The sequence below is a fragment of the Chenopodium album genome, chromosome 3 (assembly GCF_948465745.1).
Source record: "Chenopodium album chromosome 3, dcCheAlbu1.1, whole genome shotgun sequence".
Lineage (NCBI taxonomy): Eukaryota > Viridiplantae > Streptophyta > Magnoliopsida > Caryophyllales > Amaranthaceae > Chenopodium > Chenopodium album.
Genome location: NC_137836.1, coordinates 44020389 through 44028795, shown reverse-complemented (window position 1 = coordinate 44028795; position 8407 = coordinate 44020389). Strand labels below are relative to the sequence as shown.

The following is an 8407-nucleotide window of genomic DNA, read 5'->3' as shown; positions in this document are numbered from 1 at the left end:
AAAATAACGGAGACTCCGGGTGGTTGGAGCTCCGCCTCCGACGGTCAAGTTAGTAACTTTAAAAGGAATAAAGAGAACGGAAATTTAGGTGGGTATCTGCTCGGATTCCAAGCTCAGGTCTTTCTCTGATGTGAGAGAATGCAGGTGTAATAAATTATTGAATGTATCCCCAAAGTGGGAAATATCTCCCTATTTATAGGGTCCTTGGAAAACGTGCCCCTATCTAGGTCACCTGACCTACTTTCAGTGGGCTGCGCCGTAAAACAGCGCTTCTAGGGATTTGAGCCCTTGAAGGCCGCAATTTTAGAGGTGTATATGAGGGCGCCAAGTGTCAAGAGGATGTTAGGCCACGTGGGCCATCCTGAGCTCGTCACGTGGCTTCCTCTCATTGGTCCACCTGTCTAGGGTATTTTTACCCTAAACAAATTCAACCATGCCTTGTATGCACTAGATAAGGGAGGAGGAGCTTGGTTACTTGCAGAAACGGTCCACAAAGGTCTTCCAATCCAATAAGCCTCCTACTTGTGAACATTACTTTCATGCAACGATACTTCAGGAGGACTATGGTTATAGCGTGGAACTATTTGTTCAAGTCCATATTGTCGCATCAATCGAGAAGGACAATAAAAAGTCAGCCTTGAAATAATAGGAACGCGACAATAAGGAGTATTATTCGTGCCAACCATCCTAGTAAGCCTCCACCAAGGCACCACCCATGGAATGGAAAATTCTCTCTTTGCAAAGATATTCTTCCAATCTTCATATGACATGTTGGCAGAGTAATTCTTCTTCCTGCGGACTAGATCGTTGGGGCCATATTTTTCAATATCGTCGGGGGCTTCAAAAAGTTCTAAGCGCTCCATCAATCAAATCTGCAAAATAAAATAAAATAAAATAATTAAAAAAAATGTAGAAACCCACCGTGACACGACATGTTTCGCCGTGTCACGGCAGACATGCACCATGACACGGTGCCTGTCTTGTGTCACGGGGGATACTCATAGAGTGTTTTTCCTGCAACAGTACTAGAGAGCCCTTCCTGACGGCTTTTCGGTCAGCTTTTGCTTCGTCAAGGCCGCGCAAAATTTCTCCAAGGCACGTAGGCATAGGAGATCTCCCATATTCAACATCTTCAAGCACAGACGCTAGACAAGCATGTCCTACCTTACCGTTTGCAAATAAAAGCTTGCTAAACATGCAAAAAATATAAGCCCTTCTACGGTATACATGATAAGACTCAGAGACAGGGCGATTGAAATACAAATTTGCAAGTTTTTCTAACTCTACCTCATTACCACACACAATTCTATTTAAATCTGGATCTATCAGATTCAGATGGCGTTCAAAGTCTTGGTAATAATACTCACGTTAGGTAGGCATGGAAATTCTGGCAGGAAACCCAAAGATGGCACCGAATTCCTCCGGCAGGGGACAGATTTCATCGTAATCAAATTTAAAACAATGTGTTTCTGGACTCCAATAGTCTAAAGCTGCCCTAAGAAAATCATGTTCAATCGCTAAATGTCTCAAGGCTAGCAAGCCTCTGACATGAAACAATTCCAACTCTCTTTTGTCAGCATTAGTCAAAGAATAAGACCAGTCGCGCAATGTATTATCAAAATTCTGAGACATTATTACTGAAATATGAAATTCAAATTATTTTATGTTTCGTAGTTATGCATATCACGAATATACCGGTCCTATTTTATAGAAAAAACGCTTGGAAATACTCAAAAATCTTTTTTTCTATACGCGTAAACCTCACCGTTGCAGAATACGCGCACCGTGACACGAGAATTTCCACCGTGTCACGGCAATTTATGTCGCGACACAGCAGATTTTGACGTGACACGGTGTACAGTGCCGTGTCGCGGTGCCCACGCATTTTCATTTTTTATCCTTTACCTATGCTTATCCGGATTTTTATTGTTTTATCTTCATCGTTTATCTTTTAATTTTGTTTTTCAAGAGTTTCATTCCTAATAAAATTCTCCATCTTTTTTTTATATTTTATTTATCTTTATATTTTTTTTTTTTTTACTTTATTCTTATTTCTATTATTTATTATTTTATTTTATTTCTATTATTTATTATTACTTTATTTTTATTTCTATTATAATTATTTTTCTATCTTTGTTTTCCTTTTTCTTTTGGGGAAACTGCAAAATTTGTCCCATTTCCATGATTATTTTTATTATTTTGGAGGAGTTGTAAAACTTGTCCCTTTTTTTAATTTCTTTTTTCTTTTGGGGAAGGTCGGTACCCTCCACTTACGTCTTTTTTTTCGCGTCATTAATAAATACACAATCACACACAATGAGTCTCAAGCACACACTAATACACACTAATACACACTAATAAATGCATAAACTGTGAATAATGTACAAAGTGAGTCATGATGCATAAGAAGCGTAAAGTGTCATCAACCAAAGTACAATTAAAGACCCTGGGTCAAAAATTTGTAGAACTAGAAGAGTGAGAATCAGTGTCATCTCCAGCCTGTGAATACAGGAGCGGTGAGCCAAAGAGTCCCGCCATCATCCGGGTACGAGGAGTAGTATCCCTACTAGTCCCTGTAACTCCAGTAGCAGTCACTACTTCAAAAAGCGTGTTTTTTGGACGCTTTTAGGCCTTTTTTTGACGCTAAAAAGCGTCGCAAAAATATTTCTCGACGTTGCTAAAAAGCGTCGAGAATATGTGAGTTGCTAATTTTGAGGGACACAAAAAAGCGTCGAGAATATCGACGCTTTTATGTGTCCTAACTAATATACGAAGTGTCGGAAAATACTTATTTCGCGCATTATTCCAAATTTGTGTAGTTTTTTAGCGACGCTTTTACATGTCCACATACTCAAATTTATTGGCGCTTTTTGTTGTCTTGCGTTTATTCGTGTCAGCCTATGGTATGGCGGGAAACTCTTGAAATATGAAAATGTGCAAAATGCATAGACATTAAAAAGCGTCTAGAATTTTTTAAAGCTTTTTTTCCTTTTATTAAATTATTACCATCATATACATACATTATATTTATTTAAATTTATCATAAATTAAATTAATAACATTACAATTACAATAAATAAATATTCTATATAACTAGATTTAAATATAAAAAAAAAATAATTAATCAACAATAATAATAGTACGTAGTTAATTACAAAATTTGTCAAAGAAAACATCAACACAATTTATTAATAAAAATTAAAAAAAATGTCGCATATTATAGTAGCTTGTCTCTAAATAAATACATCACTAATATAAAACTAAAAACAAAAATAGATAGATGATGCCTTATAGACGATCCGATATAGTCGCTTGTTTTGATGCTCAAATGTCCCGGCCTATTCTATTGTTGCACCTACATTGCCTTTTCTAATCTTCAAAAAAAAAAAAACAATACAAAGTATATATTAGTACATTATTACACAATATAGGCTCAAGATTCAAGAATTCACATAGACATCGACTTGAAATATACATCACAATAACAAATGAAGCCGACTACGTCACACACACTCCCTTTTGCACATATATAATTATAACTTTGATTATTTCACAACAATTTGTTGTTGCTATTGTTCTAGCATAATTCAGATATACTTATCATTTTACCCAAGTTCCAAGTTGTAGAATTGCCATTACAAGCATTCTGGAAAAACAACTATAACCAACGCTGTAGAATTGCCATTACAAGCATTCTGATTATACACACACACACAAGCTCTGAATTTTACACACACACACACTCACACAAGCATTCTGAATTTCAGCTCTGATTTCAAATCTGATTTTCAGTTTTGAACTTCATATCTGAAATTCAGCTTTGAATTCAGTTCAGGAATTCATTTCTCCTCAAGCTCCTGCAAGTCAAAACAATGGTAAGCAGAAATATACCAACACAGCAAGTTAAGACAGATTTAGTTCATAAAATCCAGACTTCAAGAACAGATGAGATCAAATATCACTGCCAGGTTTCCATCATAACAAACAAGTCAGGTACCATAAAAAAATTTTCAACTTCAAGCAGACAAGTTTCTAAATCAAACAATGCCCATTAGTAGGAGAAAAGTTCCTAGAAAATAGGATTATATAGACAACCATAATAAGAGTCCCAAAAAAGGGAACAACATCATCAATAAACAAATGGCAGGTCAGAAAATGGCGTGTTGTGCAAAAATATCCAACATGATTAATAATCCATTGATCCATTATGATATTCACGAGGAAATAATACCGGCATAATTACGAATGCAAGATTAGAGATGAGAAGCACCATCTTTAAAAACCATCATGAAATATAAGTTTAAATGAATAAAGAAGCAATGTGCCCAATACGACAATACCCCATAACGTACTTGTGTGGGGGTATGGCTGCCAATTGAAGTACCCATGTTTAATATTTTGGTAACAATAATATAAAGAGTATACATAGGAACATTAGTTTATTTTAACTTAATTTAGAGGTTGTTTCCAAAAAGAGAAATTGTCTTAAAGAGTAATTTGAGTTATATGACAGTATTCATAGGAACATTGGTTTATTCTACTGTGGCAAATATGATCAAAATAACATTATTAATACAAAAGCAAAATCAGAATTAGCACTAAATTTTTTTTTACTGCGAGTAATAGATTGTTGATCAGAGGGATTCTAATTCTATCTACGAAGTAGTATAAAACAAATTAGTGAATGAATAAAAGAACTTAAATTGATATAAACAACCTTTAATAATAAATCTAGTATGTATATTTTACAAATCAGCACATGGACGATAAGAAATTCCTTATAGACAATCGAATGATACTTCATTCATAAACAATGCCCTAAAATCTTCCGGGTACAAAAAGTAAAATAAAATGTTACAGAACCAACTTTAAGCACAATTAAGACCTAATAATCAATCTCAAACATGGAAGAACGATCATAAGGACCAAAAATATCAGGGGAAAGGACAAAATCATACTAATAAACCAAGAATAAACTACTATAGATCATTGTTTCAGGATTAACCCCTATAATTCAATAATTTGCAAATCGTTAAATCCTCAATTCCTAAAACTAGCAAGCATCTAATTAGGGATTTCGACAAACTATAATGCACATAAAAATCGGTATGAACCTGCAATTTTTTATAATAATATGAATTTGTATAAACAATTATTACTGGTTAGGACTGAAAACCTGTGAAGAATCCAAGTAAGAAACCAACTCTTGTTGTTTTGACCTCTTGCTGAAAAAAAATCCTCTTAATCTTTGCACCTCTTGCTAGTAAAATTCTTGCCTAGTATAACACGTAACTAACAAACAAATCCTTCCCCTACTTCTAGTAACTTAGGGCCTGTTCTCTTACGTCTCAGCTAAGCTCAGCTCAGCTCAGTCAGTCAGTTAGTCAGTCAGAACAGGCCCTTAATATACAGTAAAGCACAAAAAATCATCAAGCATTTGTTTACAATGCAAGAACACAACCATACTTCTTTCAACTAAATATAATTAATTGGAGGAAATATAGACTAATAGAAATACGAACAACTAGAGTATTCAATACAACAAGCCTACCCAACTCAACACAACAACCCAAACAAGCGTCAAGTAAAAAAATTAGCCCTGCTCCGATAGATTTAAGCCAGCATACCACAAATTTCTAGAAGGCATAATTCCTAGCAAAAAGTTCCACATTGAGAAATTCTTGAGCTTAGATTGGATAACTTTTTGAGACCTATAATTTTCATGAAGGGACTAGCAAAATGACTGCATGTATTTGCCTTCAGAGTTACTGCCCCTCTTAAACCAGATTGTAAACAAGAAAACAGTGTTTTAAAACAATAGTTATGTTCTACAACTTCTATAGCATATGCATTTCACATGTTGTACACAATTAATTAAGGTTTCATAAAATTTTAATCAACTACCCAACAACAAATCTCATGAGTTTGACTTTATACTAGATTATATAATTCAACATATGATCGCTTTTACACTAAGATGATCTGACTCTATAGCCTCAAGATGACATAGACTGGAGTCATTACCTGCACAATTGTCATGCAAGCTCAAGCATATAATACCAAACTTTTATATTCAAAACTCTAAGTTAAGATATCTCACAAAACATAACTAACATTGCATGTCAATTTAAGGAGAGGAGCTGGACAGAGTCCAATATCCAGGTAATTTTAACTTTCACGAAAAATTGAACATCCAAGAAACAACCAGTCTAATATTAGCATGAAAAACAAACTTTTGAGGGAAAAATTACCCAAGAGAGAATTGGCAAAGAAAGGCTTGGCAACAACGGGAAAATAAACTGAAATCAGCTTTATCCATTCTATTACCCTAGAGAGAATTGGCAGAGAAAGACCAAACTTTTCGCACAAAATATTAATTAAAATTACCTAATTAACAAATGTGCCAAAATAGACATCCTTCTAAATAATCCATTCTATTTTAAAACAGAACTTTAAAAGTCACAACATAGAATGACATTCATGATATTCAATGTATAAAATTATAAAGACACTAAAAAATAAGGCCCGACACAAAATTATTTTAGCATACACCTCTAGCTAAACAGTCTGCTTATATTAATATTGAAAAATGGAACTAACTACGTACAAATTATAATATTGTGTTTAAAAGTTTAATTTAAGCTAACACGTTACAACTTCAGAGTATAACTCAACATCAAACAAAAGTTTTCCCTCTTATTTATATTAATATTGAAAAATGGAACTAACTACGTACAAAGGTCTAACTAATAGAGTGATAAGAATAGGATAAAATCAACCTTAAACCCAATAAATTAGAGAAAGTTTTTTCTCGGCTTGAAGCATAAAAATTCATCAAGAGCTTGTTTACTTAAATTAAAGTTGTATTGAGTTAATAGGCATTGGCTCTTTTGACAAAAAGATCAATAAATTTTTCTAAAAATAATTAACAACAATAAAATGCTAGATCTTTGAGAAAAAGAAAATAAAGATGAGTAACACCAATTAAAAAATAGTGAGAAATGATAATTGACAATAAATTGATTACAAATACCAAGTACAACAATCATGAATGAATAGAACCAAGGCTACAAAGGTTAGTCATATCCGCCTCTATGTCACTATTGCTACTAAAGTTCACCAGTAGTTAGTTGAAAATACTCTAGAGTGTAGCTTATTAAATGGATAATATTCATATCAAATTCTTGTTATATATAAAATAAATTAGTAGTTTATGTGATACCTTTACAATTGATTCTTCGACATCTAAGAGCAATGTTTTTTTTTAAAAACTCTATTCAGCAAAACATTTCAATGTCAAGTTTTTTCATACCATAATGAAATAGAGCTAAACAAATGAACTTCGCAATCCACTAATGTATAAAAAAATATGTAGAAACTAGAAGATTTAATTGAAGTATAGAAATTTAACAAGATCGATCTATAACCTAGGGTTTTGAAACAAGTAACATCTGGTAATTGCAACTTCCAAGTATGGAAACTTAAAATAAAAGAATATACCTTTTAATGCTTAGATTGCCGAAGGAATTGAGATAGGTAACTGGAAAAATCATCAAATTTTTTCCCCCTAATTTGTGGTAGATCTGGAAGCAGAAACATGAAAAAGAAAGAGGGGATGGAAGCGAAAATCAAAGAACAACTATAGAAAAAAAAAAATCAAAGAAAAAGTTGATGATTAAGACATAGCAGATAAATTCGAATGATATGTTAGCAAAATGGAAAAAAAGTAACAAAATTATGATAAAGATCAAAAAGATAATAGCAACGAGTAGAGGAAGGAAACTACCACAATTAAAGCCTGATTTGCTGAATTTTTATGTGGTTTTTTCAGGCAAAATCAATCCAACTGAAGAAATTCTAACGAAAATGATGAGTGCTCTGTAATTAGGTTTAGGTTCATGGAGGAAGTTTTTATGCTGAGGGAGAGGTGTACTATTAAGTGGGTAGTTTTTCCACATAGCTTTTATTATTTATTAATTAAAGTCACGTGTGCATCACATGAAGTTCTAGACGCTTTTCACCGTGGAGTCTTTACTTCGACGTGAAAAAGCGTCCAAAATATACGAGATATATATTTGTATATTGACGTCTAATATACAGTGTCGATCCAATAGCGTCGAAAAACCAAGGGATTTGTAGTAGTGTCAAACTCAAAGCAAGACCCGTCCAACTGGCAAATGGCGTAGACTGACTCTAAGAGGTAGGAAGCGTCGGTGGAGGCATCGTTCTAGACACTGGAACTGAAAACAAGCCAGATACCGGTGGAGGAAGCGCCACAGACAATGGAGCCGAGTATAGACCCTGATCCACAGTAGTGGTGACTGGCCTGAACTCAGGCTGTGAAGACTGTGAAAATGAATGTCGCTGCCACTGACCCTGAAAGTGTTGGAATGGCTGGGAATACTGA

The 8407-nt window shown here is 34.0% G+C and overlaps 1 long non-coding RNA gene across 1 annotated transcript; it reads right to left on the bottom strand.

Moving 5' to 3' along the window:
- Positions 1 to 3083: 3083 nt before the first annotated feature.
- LOC145623966 (uncharacterized) lies at positions 3084 to 7926 on the bottom strand. The gene is made up of 2 exons (XR_014110345.1): positions 7501 to 7926; positions 3084 to 3374 (listed from the first exon to the last, which is right to left on the bottom strand). It is a non-coding gene; the product is annotated as an uncharacterized LOC145623966 (long non-coding RNA).
- Positions 7927 to 8407: the final 481 nt, after the last annotated feature.